Here is a 17,123-nt window from a genome sequence, read left to right as displayed (position 1 = left end):
GACAACAAAAGGCAGCTGGTTGAGTCATTAACCACTCTGGTTTCAAAGTCTTGGTATTAATATAAAGTCTGGCGCTTCTTTCAAATGGAACCCAGCATTCTAGAAAAGACTAAACAGTCTCTATAGAAGAAGGTCCTGGCCGAAGAGATCCATAATCACAAACAAAAGGGATAGTTTGTGCCTCTTACAACTGTCACCCAAGAAGCTCATAGAATATGCTTCTAAATAATGTCCTTCAAGCACTTCAGAGCAGTTGATGGCAAGTATATTTGATTATTACTCTGTGACAGAAAGAGAAACCAAAGACCACAACTCTAAAATAATTGTCTCTGAATCTCTGGGTGATTAAAGGATGTTTCTAGAAATGGATATTGTATAACACAGAGCGTCTGTGGCATCTGTGAGAAGCAATCTTGATTTTTGAATATGTGGAAGAAAATACCTAGGGTGTTTTGTTTGTTTGTTTGTTTTTTGGCAGAACATGAAATGTTTTAGGCTCACGTTATATCTTGAATAGCCCCCCCCCAAAAAATAGTGTCAAAGGAGGAGTTGAACAGGGGTGGTCCTGACATCCTCACATGGCCAACATTTCTCTAGCACTGACCATGGCAGGTACTACATCTTAGCTTTTTCCTGGATCCTGACATCAGAAAAAGTGGAGTGTCCTGGAGGGAAGAAGTCAAAATGAGTAAAGGTAAGGAAAATAACTAGTGACTTTTGGATCTGGAAATGATACTTGCGTGTTTACCGGGGGAGAGCAGAGACCAAGAGAATGGAGGAGTTTGTCCTTGTAGGTAATTAGTGACAGGAGCAGTGGCCTGATGTCCCTGCTCCCCACCCCCAAACAGTTTCCCATTTCCATTCTCTTGGTTGCTTCTGAGGCTTTTCTAGAGAAGACAATCCATGAAATGACCCAGAATTCATCCTGAGTGACAGGACAATTATTCCTGCTATATCCCCTCAGGTGTTAGCCCATGAAGGGACAGTTTTTGTTTCTTTGTCCCTCAGGTCTTAGCCCATGAAGGGACAGTTTTTGTTGCTGTTCCCTGTGCCTGGCCTTGAGAGCTTAGGGTCTCGCAGACACCCCTCCAGTCCTGGGAAGGAAAATGGCGACTGGAGGCATTGCAGAAGGCCAGTGTCCTGGGAGCTCTGTGGACCCAAAGGTTTATAACTTGTTGTTTTTGTATTGTTGCTGTTTCTCAAAGCCCTAACCCTTAGGCCACGGGCTGATTTATCCTCCCTGGGCAGTGCTTGTCAGAGAACAGTCCCAACAGCCAGAAAGGGGAGGGACTGCATCAAATCATAATGTTGGAGGCTTTTAACATCTCTTCACGCTCTACTGTAATCTCCATCTAACCACAAAAATGTGGCGGCTTTGATCCTCTGATGTTATCTTCCTCTATCTCTCCCACGCTTACAGGAAGGAGGCTTTGGTTCTCCAGCCTGAACGGCAGTACCAACTGGCTCCTCACCAGAGTGGGGTTTTCTGTCCCTTTCTCTGTGCTCCACACAAAACCCTGAATCTGAGGTCTGGGTCAAAGGCTTTCTCACTCAATCACCACTGCTTATTAGACAACGACGATTTGAGGAAGAACCTGCAAAGCCCTCCCTGAGCGCGCGTGCTCTCTCTCTCTCTCTCTCTCACACACACACACACACACACACACACACACACACAGTTTTCCACCAAAGTTCTCTTGGTTGTGCTGGTCAGTCATCTGCCATTGTGATCGTTTCTGGGGACAACAGTAAGGCATCTCCATTTCTCCAGGCACGAGCTGCTTCCAGGGAAGAAAAGCAAAAAGAAGTGTCTGTATTTAGTAACTGGTCCCCATTCAGTCACTGGCTTTCCTATGTGGGCTCAGGAGCTGGCTTGACATCCTTTCGTCACCACGCTAGTGCATTTTTCCCTGGGAAGACTGCCCAACAGGCGACCCGAGTAGCTTCCTAGGGCCCAGGTGGTGCCTTAGAGATCATGGTCACAGAGGCCAGCGGGTGACTGAGCACTCTGAGTCCCAGGTGCCCCTTCAGTCTATTGAAAAGGTCTTTTTCCCTGATGAGATGAAAATGCTTCTTTTTTTTCCTTTTCTTGTCTTATCTTTTCTTTCCTTCTTTCCCCTCTCTTCTCTCTTCTCTTTTCTCTCTTCTCTCTTTTCTCTCTTCTCTGTTCTCTCCTGTCTCTCTCTCTCCCTCCCTCCCTCCATCCCTATCTCCTTCTCATTTTTAAATATACTAAAAACCTGGTCTGATGAAGTCTTAAGGAAAACCTCCCCCATCCCAGGAAAGCTGCTCCTCAAATCTTAGCTGTTTGTCCAAATACTTGACATCAACTTCCTCTCGGAATGTACTTTATCTCAAAGAGAAGGAAAAAATAAACCAAACGGTTTGTTGCTTATAAGTTGGTAGGAAAAGGCCTTCACATGATAAGCCTGGATTTCTATTTTAAGGTTTTATTTTTCCAAATAAATGCACATAAACAAGAGTTTTGAAACCTAAACTAGTTACTAAAAAGCTACCCCTCCCTCACGTGCTGGCTAAAGCCAAGGCTGGGGTTCTCTGGGCGGGGTTCTGATAAGACAGGCTTAAACTGCAGCAAAAAAAGTCAAACAGACAAAAACAAACCACTTTCTCCCTATATCCTCATTCTGGAATGTTCCCCTATAGCTGGCAGAGGAGGTTTGGTGAGCAAGAAGAAGGTGTCCCAGATCTTTTCTTTATGGATGTTGAATCTGCATGAAATGGTATGTGTGTGTGTTGGGGGTGGATTTTCCTTTAGGACAGAGGGGTGATGAGAAAGGATAAAATACAGGTTTTCACAAAGCCGTCAGGGAAGCATCCTATAAAACTATGTTTACAGAATGGGGGAAATATCCATGCTCATATGTCTCTTAGTTCATTTTTCCCCCCTCTCCACCCTCCTTCTCACTCCAATAAATTTTTAGAAAATTAGTTTAGGGAGGCGGACTTTGTTTTATTTTAAAATGCGTACATAGGAACAGAAGTGAGAAAGCGATTCCAGTCTTCACCTGAGCGATGGCTTCAAGGTGGCTTGTTTTGTTCCCAACTCATTGTTTACATAAGCATTTGCAAAAATAATCTCCTAAAATGACAATGATTCAAGTAGTGTTATGCATGAGAACTGCCATCGGGGAGGCTGCTGTCTATATAGAATAATTACTCTCTTTACTCTCTGCTACGGGCTTCACCTGCATTTGCTCACTTCATCTTCGCCACAGCCAGTTAGGCTGATTTCCGTATTATCCCAGAGGAAACTGAAGTTCAGAGAGCGTAGGCTACTTGCATGAGGTTACTCCGCTATGGAGTACTTAAAAGGAGCTTGAAACTCAGACTCATGGTGGTCTAGCTCCAAAGCCCACATTTAAAAACTTTTCATTGTGATCAAATACATGTAACATAAAATGTACCATCCTCACCATTTTTAAGTGGACTGTTCAGTAGTGTTACGTACACTCACATCATCGTGCAGCGAATCTCCAGAACTAAACTCCAGATCTTCCCAAACTGAAACTCTTCCTGTTCAGAACAACTTCCATTTCTCCTTCCCCACCAGTCCATGGCAACCCCCATTCTACTTCCTGTCTCTATGAATTTGACTACTCTAGGTATCTCGTGGAAGTGGAATATACGATATTTATCTTTTTGTGACTTGCTGATTTCACTGAGCATGATGTCTACAAGATTTATCCACGTTGTAGCATGCGTCATAAATTTCATTTGTGATGTCACAAATGACATCTTTATAAACTGCGTACCTGTTAACATAGATTATTGTATGCTTTTGTGTTCTAAATTCTATAAAGGAATAAAATGTGGAGTTATAAGCCAAAATTACAGTAATACAAGTTTTTATATTTGTTCATATAATCATTATTGCCAGAAAACTTCATATTTTATATGGCTTTGAGTTACTGTCTGCTGTCATTTTGTTTCAACTTAAAGGACACCCTTTAACATTTCTGGGCAGGTCTAGTGGTGATGAACTCCCCCAGCTTTTCTTTTTTTATGTGGGAATGTCTTAATTTCTCCTTCATTTTTGAAGGACAGTTTTGCTAGATAAGGAATTCTTGTTTGTTTGTTTGTTTGTTTGTTTTCTTTTCTTTCAGCACTTTATATCATCCCATTGCTTTGTAGCTGCAAGGCGTTAGCTGCGAAATCTGTGGAAAATCTTACGGATTCCCTTGTATGTCACGGTCACTGTTTTACTGCTTTCAAGATTCTCTTTGTGACTTTGACTTTTAACAGTTTGATTATAATGTGATCTTTGTGGATATCTTTGGATTTAACCCACTTGGAATTTGTTGAACTTTTGCATTATAACTCATATCTTTCCTTAAATTTGAGGAGTTTTTAGCTATTACTTCTACTAATAACCTCTTTGCCCCTTCTTTCTCTCTTCTCCATCCGGGACCGTAGTGTGTATATTGGTCCATTTGATGGTGTCTCTTTAGACTCTCTTCACTTTTTTTTCCCCCATTGTTTTTCCTTTTTGTTCCTCAGACTCAATAATTTCAAGTGACCCATCTACAAGTTCATTTATTCTTTCTTCTACCTGTTCAACTCTTCTGTGGAGTCAGTCTAGTGACTGTTTCAATTCAGATATTATGTTTTTCAGCTTCAGGATTTCTATTTTTAAAATAATTTCTATCTTTTTGTTAATAATTTCATTTCATTCATATGCCATTTTCATGATTTCATTTAGTTGTCTGTCCTTGTTTTCATTTACCTCACTGAGCATATTTAACACCATTATTTTAAAGTTTTTGTCAAGCAAATATGAGGCCTGTGTTTCTTTAGGTTGGTTTTGGGATATTTATTTTGTTTCTTTGAATGGGCCCTGTTTCCTTGTTTCTTTGTATGCCTTGTAATCTTTTGTTGAAACTGAGCATTTGAAAAACCAGGCATCACTCTCAGTCTTTGCAGACTACTCTGTGCAGAAAGTTACATTTACTGAACAGCTTAGCGGGGATGCTTAAGGCCTTCTCAGGCCTTTTCTAAGGATATGCATGTGCTTTCTACTCCCAAATTTCCCTGTATACACGGTTGCCTTTAAATGTCTTAATTTCCCTGTCAGCCTCTCACCCTGCTTCTTCCCAGGGGCTTCGATAGTCTATTGTAATTCTCTGCCTGTAATCTCCTGCCTTCAGGTATCCCCAGATCTGCAGTGTCCCTGTAGATCTCATGTGCCCACCATTGCTTTCAGTGGCCTCCAATATAATAACTAAGTTATGTCACTGTTCCCATCAGCACTTGGAGTTAGGCAAAACAGCAACCAGTCCCTTGGGCAGCTTGTAGACAAGCAAGAACATTGTTAAAAAGTTCCATTCTTTTCCCTCCCTCCTGAGGGAGGAACCAGGAATTTGGGTGGCTTTCTCCTGACTTCATCATGCTGTGTTGGAGGGAAAGGTGGAGCAAGAGTGAGCAATAACGCCACAGATGTTTCTACAATTTTGAATGTGGCTTTTTTGGGGGCGGGGAGGTTGAATTACGCAATTGCTGCAGATTCTTAACTGGTTTCTAACATTTCTACAAAGCTACTTTGGTCTGTACGTTGCTGTTCACTCGGCATTTTTATGGGAGAGCAAGGGCCTAGAGCTTCCTAGTCTGCCATCTTGCTGATGTCACTCTCAAGCCCGTATTTTTTTAACTACACCATGTTGCTTCCCATCTGAAGATAAGTCAGACACCCACACAAAACAAAGCCACTTAAGCCACTGTGTAATTAAATAGACAATCATTAGGTAGCACATTTTGAGGATAGAGGGAATGATGAAAACTAGAATAATAAGGGGGCGGCCAGATGGCTCAGTTGGTTAGAACACAAGCTCTTAACAAGAAGGTTGCTGATTCAATTTCCACATGGGATGGTGGACTGCACCCCCTGCAACCAAGATTGAAAACGGCGACTGGACTTGGAGCTGAGCTGCGCCCTCCACAACTAGATTGAAGGACAGCGACTTGGAGCTGATGGGACCTGGAGAAACACACTGTTCCCCAGTATTCCTCAATTAAAAAACAAATTTTTTTTAAACAAACAAAAAACTAGAATAATAAGAGCAAGTTTCATGGAAGAAAGGGGAAATTGGCCTAGGTCTTACACACACACACACACACACACACACACACACACACAGCACAGCACAGCACAACTTTTCATTGTTGAGGATCCTCCATAAAGGAAGAAACCCTGAGTCTCCAGATCCTTCTAAAATAATCCTGAAACATTTTTACTGTGTACGAAGGTAAGAAAAGGAAATTGGTGTGATTGTAATAAAGAATGAGATCAATTTGTTGTTTTGTTTTGTTTTATATTTGTAGACAACTAATATCTGGAAGTAAACTGTAGGGTCTTTAATACCTGCAGGGGAAAGAAACCTTATGAAAACCATCCTTCACCATGCAAGAAGCTCTGTCATTAGAGACAAGTGAATGGTTGCAATATTTCTGGCATATTTCTCAAGTGTGGACAAATTGCTTGGACTAAGGTTGAGCTGACATTTGGGGTCTGAGATGGTGCTGTGATTGGGATTTCATAGCTCGATTGAAAACTTGTATCTTACTTCATATTATTTTTAATTGTTCCATTTTCCAGATGTTACTCTTAGATCATTTCCCACCAAAGTAGGGGAACTCCCTTTGAAAAGCCGGATAGCTCAGATCCCTTTGGGCCAGAGGTTTTAGACTAAACTAAATAAAACTGGGAGGGAAAAGGTGCTTGCAATGTGTTTGAAGATTCTAAAGAAATCCTCTATACAAAAACAACAAAGGCGGGACCAGGAAACAAAGTATTAATTTCATGTTCCCCCCATTAGCTTACCACCTGTTCTTTCTGATGTTACTCAGCAAGGAGAGGGGAAAAGGCTAATCTGTAGCACATTTATATCAACAAACTTGCACAAAACTTTGCCTAATTATCCCCTTGAACCTGTGTCCTCTCAATGGAAGGCAGTTTCCCGACCTGGCTGAGAGCCAACTGCAGCAAGCTGGTCTCCAGAAGCGTGGCTAACGACAGCCCACTTTCACTCCAGGAGTTCCATAATTGCCCCAAGCAGTTTACAGAGCCATTATTTTATGGCCATATTTCAGAAGGAGGGGTCGGAGGTTGGCAGAGTGGGATTTCTAATGCACGTAGGACCATCTTCACTTTGGATCGCAGGTCATTTCCTGGTGGAAATCTCATAGGCTTCTGTACCCCCAAAGAGCCGCTTTGCTGACAAAAACCTACCCAGGAGCCAAGGTGGGGGGGAGGTAGTGTGAGCGAACAGAAGGAGCACTGGACAGGAAGTCAGAAACTCCCCCTCCAAACCACTCACCACCGTCCCTGAACTCCCTGAGCAGGCCACAGCATCACGGAGCTCAGAAGCTCATCTACTTCCACACCTGCCATTCGGCTGGACACCAGCCTCCTCCTGGGTGAAGGACCCACCGAGTGATGGGCCACAGGCACTGCTGGTGCCACAGATGGATCTCAACACCCAGGCTACCACTTGAAACAAAGCGGATAAAGTCCCTCTCCCTCACCAAGCATACGCTCTCATAACAGACAATAAATATACAAACATACACGTGATATGATCTCAAGTACTGTAGCACTATAACTAGTGATATAAAAAATAATAAAGGAGACTAAGGGAGAGTATAGGAAAGGAAGGCGGCTCCTATTTCCTACGGGGGTACGAGGGACTTCTCCCAGAGGTAATAGGTGAACAGGGACCCTACTGAAGGTGGGACAGGAGAACAGGAATACATAAAGCGAGAGGGAACTGGACATATACTAGGTGTAGCGAAGGGATGGCTGTGGTTGGAGAAAAGTGATTGAGGAGAGTGGTAAGAGGTGAGAGAGGAAAGGGCGCAAGTGTATATGTGTAGGGCTTTCTAGGACGTTTTCAGAACTTTTGATTTACTCTAAGGTGGGGCCAGTGAAGGATCTTCAACAGGAGAATCCCCCAATCTTATCTTGGCTGTGATGTGTTCCTCTGGCTGCTTTGCAGGAAGAGATGACAGACAGGCAAGAGTGGAAGGCAGAGATTGGGGGGCGGGGTTGTCTGCCTATGCTAGGAGTCCCGGTGAGATGAGATAGGGCCAGAGCCATGGTTGTAACCTTTGAAATAAAACAACACGTGAAACAAAGAACGATGCTTAAAGCCACCAGAAATTGTTCCTATTATACCACACAGCCTTCTTTTCTCTAACCTTTTCTCCCTTTCTTAGGTTTAAAAACATTCAGACCGTGCTAAAGGTTTGTCGTTTGGCTATTACCAGATGTATGTCTTGTGTTCATCATACTTTTTATAGAGACGCCCACTGAATTACCACACTTCCATGGCCCTGGTACCTGTGGTGACGGTCACTTGCCTATCTGGTTTGGGCCCAGGTGCCTCTGAGCCACAGAGGAGGATGGCAGGGCCACATGGCGGTTCCAAGTCTCGAGGCCAGAGTCAGAGAGCCTGGATTCAGATCCTGGCTCTGACACTTACTGAGCTATCTTGGACAAGTTACTCAACCTCTACGCCTCAATTTCCTCCCCCGTAAAATGGAGATTATAATAGTGCACTCCTCCTAGGGTTTTGTTGTGGGGAGTAAATAAAATCATATTTTTTGTCATTTAAAGTAACATAATCATACTTTACAAATATGCGAAGGTCTTATTCGGTCTCCAGAATACAGTAAGTCTCAACAAATATTACTATTATACTCATAAAATAAATGATTTCCTCCAAAAAAGTCAGAGTCCAGTACATCCAATTTTAGAGAGACACAAAAGAACAAACTAAATAATCCTGGATATACAGTTTAATATAACACACCAACTATAACACACCAAAATCTTGATTTCCCCTGGTACCCATTAGAAACCCATACTTCACCAATAAATATAGGTTAGCTTTTTTTCAAAGCAAAGTTAACATTCTGTACAATGTTAGTAAGAGCTTGGGCGAAAGGCATTCTTTGGTAAAATAAATGTGGAACACGTAGGGTTGAACAAAGTTAAATAAGTTTCTTTTCTATGAGACATCTCAGAAACTTTAACACTGTAATATGTATTATAATTATTCCAAGCGTCAGATGTATATGTGGCATTTTCCACCTTTGTAGGACCATGGAAGCTGTTTTTTCTTGTTTGGTTTTAGTATTACTTTTAGGACACACTTAGTAAAATGGTAGTACTCTTTATATCGAACTTATTTTATTTTCAGCCTTTGTCACTTTGAAGGTATAATTAATTCTAAAAGTTAATTGCGATTGCTCTGCTAAAAAGAAGAAAAAAAGAAAAAGAAAGAAAAGAAACCTGTGAGATAAAATATAAAACTACTTAGTAGTTGTAAAGTTGTTAACAGTTATATCCTTCAGTTTTCAATGGATGCCTCCTAAATCTACTCCTTGAATATCATAGAAGTTACTCATACTCACTCTCTCCAAACACTTAAGCCCCCTCATATTTTGTCTTTTTGTCCTACCCATCAAGGCCCCAGATCATGGAGAGTCACACCTTCGTACAGAAACAAACAATTACCCCTGTTCCGGGATTATGGATGTGGTAAATGTGTTTCTCTTTGCTTTGGGTCAAAAGATCATGAATCCAAGGTTCAAATGAAGTGCTCTACAAGAAATTCCATTTCTCAAAACGTTAAAGATCCTAAAAATAATACCCAACAAATACCACAAGGGCAGAGAAGAACCTTGCTACAGAACAGGAAGTCGATTTCCTAAGGTAACCTCCAACGTGTCTCATTCTGTCTCCAGAAAAGAGAAACATAAGGTACACGTGACCCAATGGTTGAGGCAAATGCTCAGTAATACTTTTTTAGTCAGTTACCACACCCCTGTCACTCATCTCCTAGAGATGTCAACCCTATGAGAGGAACCTGAATAAGAATAAGGTCATTCCCTTGTTGTACCCTGCCACGTGCCTCAGCAAACTGAAAGAGTTACGTTAGTGCCACAGAGCTGTCTCCTATATTATTAGGTGGCTGCTGGGAGATGGAAGGAGAGGGCAAAACAAATGGAAACCAAGATCTTTGTCTCACGGAGTCTCTGCTTGGGTGGCTAGAACAGGTCTAAAAAACAGACCCCCGAAATTTCAGCTTGCTCATTGGTCTGAAAAAAAAAAGATCTTCAAAATTTTGGAAGATCAACTCTATGGTTCCAAAATGCAAACAGGTAAGAAAAGCAAATGTAATATTTGTTTTAATCTTAAGTCTCTAGTCCTTGGGTTAATATGTGTAAGGTTGATCACTTCTTTGTCTCTCAGGAAATGGACTGTTTCAAGCATGTCATTTCCCTCTGGTCCACACAAGTCTCTCGAGTTAAACCAAAAGCAAACCTTCTCCTTGCAGCGTACTAGTGATAAATTGAACATATCTCCAGCTATCATCTAGTCAGGTTAGATTTCAAGTCAAATTCACCTACCGTGTTTCCCTTATTTTCCCTGAAAATAAGACCTACCCCGAAAATAAGCCCCAGTTAAGATCGTCAGCCAGACGGACGCATTTAGTACATTATGACGATGTTCCAGAAGAAGACATGACTGTATTTGAATAAATGTAGATTGTTGTACGTGAAAAAATAAGACATCCCCTGAAAATATGCCCTAATGCATCTTTTGGACCAAAAATTAATATAAGACCTGGTCTTGTTTTCGGGGAAACAGTAGTTTTAACTGAGCATTCTCAAGTAACACCAAGCAAAATGACAGCAAACTTTTTTTTTTTTTCCTAAAGCGCAACAGACAGTCAATGCCCAAATCACAAGCTTAAATACACCACTGAGTATAGGAAAGTCTGCAGAATTCATCAAGATCCCAAGATATTTTCTCTCCTTCCTGATATTTTTAGCCAGTGTTTCTACAAGAAGTTTGAGGTGGTGCAAAGGGTATCACTTTTCCTTGCAGTCCATCTTTTTCCTTTGGTTTCCTTTTATACTGATTCTGGTGAAATTATCACAGCTTTACTGGTAAAATGCTTCAATGTTTCAAGGATTCGTTTAGGTGTATATCATATAAGACATCACCTTAAGGAATTGGGAGGTGAACTATTATTTTCAATGGTGAAGCATTCGATTTTTTTTTTCAAAAGTCAGATCCTTAGTGAAAATAAATGTTTTCAACAAACGTGTCTTTCGTTCTTTTTATTTCAGAATATTCACCCATGAAATGATCTCTTTTGTCTCTCTCAACGGTCCTGGAATTATAGTTGCTACAATAAAACTCCAGGAGTTATAGACTATACATAATAAAACTGATAGTTTATTAAGTTCAATAATAAAGCTCTGTGCAAAACAAAGGCTAAAATATTAGGGAGGTAAACCAAGCTGACCCTGACTATACCTTTATAGATTTTTAGCATCTGCAGGTAGTTATGCGGGCTTTTACTATCTCCAGTTCAATATAGTCTTCTGATTAAAAACCTACTTACTACTTATCTGGTTATTCTTTTATTAGTTTGCAGTCAGCATGCATCACAGAATGCAATTTAGTCAGACACCTTGTCTAGGAGCAGATGGGAAGAAGGCTTTGAAAAACTGAGCAGTCAGTCATTAAAAAATATAAAGAAGAAAGCTGAGAAGCCAAGTGGGGAGCCATGATCCTCTGAGAACTCTGGCTCTAGGCGTAATCTGTCCCTTGAGTGGAGGATCTGTCTTCTGCAGCCTGAACGCGCCCTCCAACTGTGCTCCATTGGTGCTAAAAAGACAGATGTGGCTGGTGCAAAGTATGGCTGAGCCCATGTTGGAATTTGGGCAGGTGTGCCTGAGTGTCTCCTTGCCTGTCCTTTCTGCCAGTGTTCTCTGATGCACCCTGAGGAATGAAAATGAGGGAGATTCTGAGATCTAGTGGAAAAGTCACCCAAATAAGACTATACGTGTGGATAATGGAGAAGTGAGGGTCTATATCAAGGAAGTCTTCATTGACAAGAGCAAAGAGTCTGCTTAATCCAAAGATGCCGTGCAACAGGCCTGGGGGTCGTCGCTTCATGTGGATGAGAAGGCAGGAGGTGTCCACAGGGAAGAAGGGAAGCAGCTGGAGTGAAATGAACCTCATGTCCCATGTCACACTTCAGTGCTGTTTTAAAAGAAACTATTTAGAAACATTTAGTTGGAAGGGACCCCCAAAGGGTAATGTTGTTTATTTCCTAAATTCTGGGCGTGCTGGCAGCATGCAAGGATGGTGCAATAGCAAAATAGTGTTAAGGAATCTCACAATGAATAATGCTGGGGTTTGAGGGTTTGGGAGTGACTCCTTGGTGAGTAGCTGTTACATGAATATACTTTCAAAAACCAAGAACCAATTTTTTATTTATCAATTGTACCTAAACCATTGTTTTCAGGTTGCACAACTGTATAATTCCTATGAAAGGTGAGCAAATATTGAGTCCAGTTTTTTATCTATTTTAACTGACATATTTTAGCCTATGGGTGAATGAGTCAATGGCCACTATACAACCGTGACAGGCATTATATTTCTCCTCTCCCTGAAGAAAAGGGAGAGACTTTATAGATAATGGAAATGATTTATATTTATTTATATAGTACCTGTATTAGTCAGAATCCTCCATAGAAATAGAATCAATGGAGGGGGTCGGGGAGAGAGAGGCCGACTATATTGTACTCTCATGAGAGAATAAAAGTGGAAAAAATTAATAGAACTTTTGTATAATTCCAAAAAATACTTTGACCTCATGGAACCCCTTGAAGGGGTCTTGGGGACCCCCAGTGGTCCACTTTGGTAATCACTATGCTCTTGATACATCAAACAACATGGATGAGTTTCAAAAATATATTGAGCAAAAGAAACCAGACGCACAAAAATATATACTGTATTGCTCCATTCATGGGACATTTTAGGCTTGGCAGAACTAGTTCAGAGTGATAAAAATCAGGGCAGTGGTGGCCTATGGAGGGTGGAAATTGACTGGAAGAGGGAATAAGGGAACTTGATAGAAATGGTGTATATCTTCATAAGGGTGGGAGCGACGATAGGAACATTGAGTCTATGTCTTGATTAAAACACGTAGAATTGTCCAATTAAATCTGTGTACTTCACTGTAAATTTTACCTTAACTTAAAAATTCAAAATAGAACCAAAATACTGGATTAAAATAGAATATCAATGTGATTGGATTGAAACATTTTCTAAGGTCTAAGGAGGGTAAACACATTTGATGAATCTTATAATTAAAGGTGGTAAAGATATTCATCTTACAATTTTAAAGTTAAATATGCAGGTTACAATTTCTAGAATAACCATCACAAGAATAGAAGTAAAGAGTATAGTTTTCAAAACAGTAGAGGGGAAGAATGGAGCTGGTAGATGTGTAGTGGGGGACAAATGGCACATTGCAACCTCACGATATCTCAATATATTCAAAATAAGCCATATTGGGGCAGGAGGCTGGCAAAGGAAGGAAGATAGAGCAAATAAACTGGACAACTAGAAAATACAGAATAACATGGTAGAAGTGACATCACTGCGGCACAATGAAATAGGCTTAGCCTTTGCCATTTCTTCACCAGATGTTACATTCATTTGCATGAACTTGTACATGTCACTTAATTTCCAAACAAAGAGTTTGAACACCTTGATCTCTAAGATTTTATTTTTGTTTTGTTTTCTTTTTTCCCCAGTTAACTTGGGGCCTGATTTGGCATACACTGTTACATAAAGGAGACAAAAATCTCAATGTAGACATATAATAACCACATTTATATAAAAATATTCCCCCTTAGGCGGCTCAAATTGCCCCCTCCTTTTTTCTTTCAAAATGTAAACACTGAAGCCCTTGGTTGATCTGAGATTTTGTAATAGAGTGAAAGAGTTGGCTCGAAACGGCTTTCCACCAGGATGAGAAACCCTCACCTGCGCACTCATTCAAGAACCAGATAAATACATCCTCTACTTCCTTCAGCTCCCTCAGTCTCAGGACCTGCACATACCCCTGCCCCCTCGCCCTCTTTCCTAGCCTTTGGATCATCAACAGATTCATTTGATACCTTCCCTGGGAATTCACCACCTTTGGTGGGTGACTTGAGGCAAACAGCTTATAAGAGTCCTGCCTCCCTCCTGGCTGGGACAGACGGTGTTATTGAGAAGCCCCTTGGGGACGCTGATAGGTCCTCAATTAGTGTTAGCGGAAAGACTGCCAACACACCCCAGACGGCATCAGGAAGTTAAATGAATGCTTCGAGCTGCTCACCTTTCAAGGCAAACCAAGGAAAAAGAAATGGATCCCTAAAGGCAATTCAAAGGAGAAAACTTACACGTGTTTGCAAAGAGCACTATGGGTTTTTATTGGATTTTTCTTTTTGGTTATTTCTTTATTTCCAGGAAAAGGCATACATATCTGGGAATCACAATGCAGTGTTCTATGAAGATATCAAACATTTAATTTCCTTTTTTATTTGCCTTTCTGGGAAAACATGGCTCAATCTTTCATGCATGTTTTCCTACAGAAAAGATTTACAGTTGGGATTGCTGAGAGCTTCCCTAGGGATCAGCTGTCCTCAGAGAACACTCCAGAAAGTGCTGGTAACTGCCAGTGTGAGTCTGTGAGTCCCCTCCTCTGGGTGGTCAATAGCTTGGCCTCCATAGTATTAATGTTATAAATTCTACTGTAACCTATTGAGTTAGAAATTAACACCACCAAATCAGTATGTCATTGATAGGCTATCCCATTCATTGTGCTAAGAGTCTTAGTAGGGACCCACTAGGGGCAGGTGGTCCAGAAAGTGTTTCCCCCCAAAGCAAAAGTAATCTCTTAAACCAGAAAGGCTGAAGTATCACTATTTTCATTAACAGCAGGATAGCGTACATTAAGCCATGAGTAAAATATGTAATTTAACAAGTAACAACAGGAGTGGGTGCTTGGTACTTTTTTTTTTTTTTTTAGCATCTTTTACGCAATGTAATTATTGACAAACTTTAAAAAGTCAAGTTATATTATCAACTTTATAACAAAAATGTCCACTTCAGGGCCACAGACAGTTCTGTGGCCAGCAAATAAATCTGAAGAACATATGAACACCATTAAGGAAGAGGGTACAGTGAGGCTGCCCCTAAAATGCCAGTGCCAGGGGTTCAAGGGCAAGGGGCAGTTTGCTTACAGTACTTCCACACTCTCAGCTATGAGGATATGGTCAGCTCAATTTTCAGATTCGGCACCAAAGGGATTGTGGGCGTTTTTTCTTCTTTCTTGTTTTACAGTGAAAGAGCCACTTAACAAAAGCCAGAGGACACACTGCCCTAGGAATGAGTGCACCGGCCTGTGTGGTAGAACGATGTGTATGAACAGTGGTGGTTTCCAGACGCGAACCCAACTGTGCTGCTCCCCACCACAGCGCCCTTCACAGCTGGTCAGCCACGGCTGCCCGGCTTCACCCCCATGTGGCAAGCACGTTTGGGGGCTAATGAGCGATGCAGGCTAACCCCAGCTTCTGACAATCATACACTGAGCAGGACCTGAACACATTGGAAAGGATCTTTTTTTTTTTTTTTTTTTTTCCCCCCTCCTTTTTGCAGGCCATATGGGGCTTTCTTCCTCCTTGCATATTACCTCATGGAATGAACACCATTCCACGTGGGGAAGAGAGTCAAAGGGTTGCCAAATGTGTTTTCATTGGAGTGGATCTTACCATCGGAAGCACACCGTCGTCTCTCTTCTTGGAAGCCTTTGCCTCCCTTCATTGTGGATTTCACTCTGTTACACATTTTCATATTTTTATAAGGGGCAGTGATAAATAGATCCCTGTCCAAACGCGTTCCTTTTTGTTCACATTTTCTTCCATGCTTTCACCTCCAGGGGTGTCTTTCTACCAGCAAATTAATTTGGTGATTTTTAGCACTATGCTGCAGTACAAAGCTGCAAATGATGGATTTGTCTACCCTCACACTCACACTGACAGGCTATTGTTCATTCCCAACCACAATTATCAAGTCCATGAGAAGAAATCTGAACATGACAGCAATTCTCAAAACTCACCTAGAATAGTTCCATGTGTCTGGCTGATTCTGGGTCCAACAGGAGTTATTTCTATCAGACCATGAAAAGCTAGTGGGGAAATTCTTCCTGGGAGGTATGGATATATTTGTGCACTGACTGTTCTAAACAAAATAGAAGTGACCGACTACACCTCAAAGATATTTCACAGTTATCGCAAATCTCTGAAGCCAAGGGTCCCATGCAAACATACAACACATGGACTCACAGGCCGGAGGAGTGAAACAAGCCTCTGTCCCTTCTTCACTGTCTTAACAGTCGTCATGGTTTCAGTTTTCTCCATCATGCAGTTTAGCCTGTGGGGTTCCACGTACAGGGTTCTGCTTTCCGTGACAGGAATTGCTCAGTGTCATGAAGATAATAGCATTCACTATGGGGGGGGGGGTCACCTGTGTTTACCTCCTCAGTGTTCAAATTGCTTTCCCTGACCTTTCCTCCTATGCTTCTGATAACAGTGTTAGAAGGTCAGTATTATACCCATTTCATTTATGAGAAAGGAAGACAAAATGCTCAAGTGATCCGCTTAGGTTATGCGTCTTCTGACAGACACAACTTGGGACTCCAGCGTGGGACATGAGTCCATATCCAGGCATCTTTCAACTGCACCAATAATTCCATTAAGGTTTATGGAGCACTGAGTAAGAGCCAGACACCCTACTACTGGGTGTTCCCAATAAGGCAGTTCTCAAGTTTTTGCAGAGGACTGGCGGCTCCCTCCTTAAGACCTCAAACAGCGCACATCCCACTCACCCGGTTATTTTCCTGTCGTTCCTCCATGACCCTGTGATTTCCTCAAAGTCAGACACCCTGACTTATTCAACTGCGTGTCTTCAGCATCCAGCTGAATGTCTGGAACTCAGGGGATGAGGAATGTGCCGAATAAATGAGCAAATACACTGATACAATAGGCTCAAACATAAATTGTGCTAGAACGGAGGCATGAGGAAAGCGTTATGAAAACAGCAAGGGGAATATGACCAAGCCTGCCTCGGAACTCAGGCAGACTCCCTGAGGAAGGCGACAGGAGCTGAACTGGACTCATCGGAAGGGTTTCACGCACTAGACAGGAGACCGGAAGACGTTCTAGGTGTGGGAAGGCCAGGAACACGTGACACG

Source organism: Rhinolophus ferrumequinum, chromosome 27 (assembly GCF_004115265.2).
Source record: "Rhinolophus ferrumequinum isolate MPI-CBG mRhiFer1 chromosome 27, mRhiFer1_v1.p, whole genome shotgun sequence".
Classification (NCBI taxonomy): Eukaryota; Metazoa; Chordata; class Mammalia; order Chiroptera; family Rhinolophidae; genus Rhinolophus; species Rhinolophus ferrumequinum.
This window is presented reverse-complemented; position numbering follows the sequence as displayed.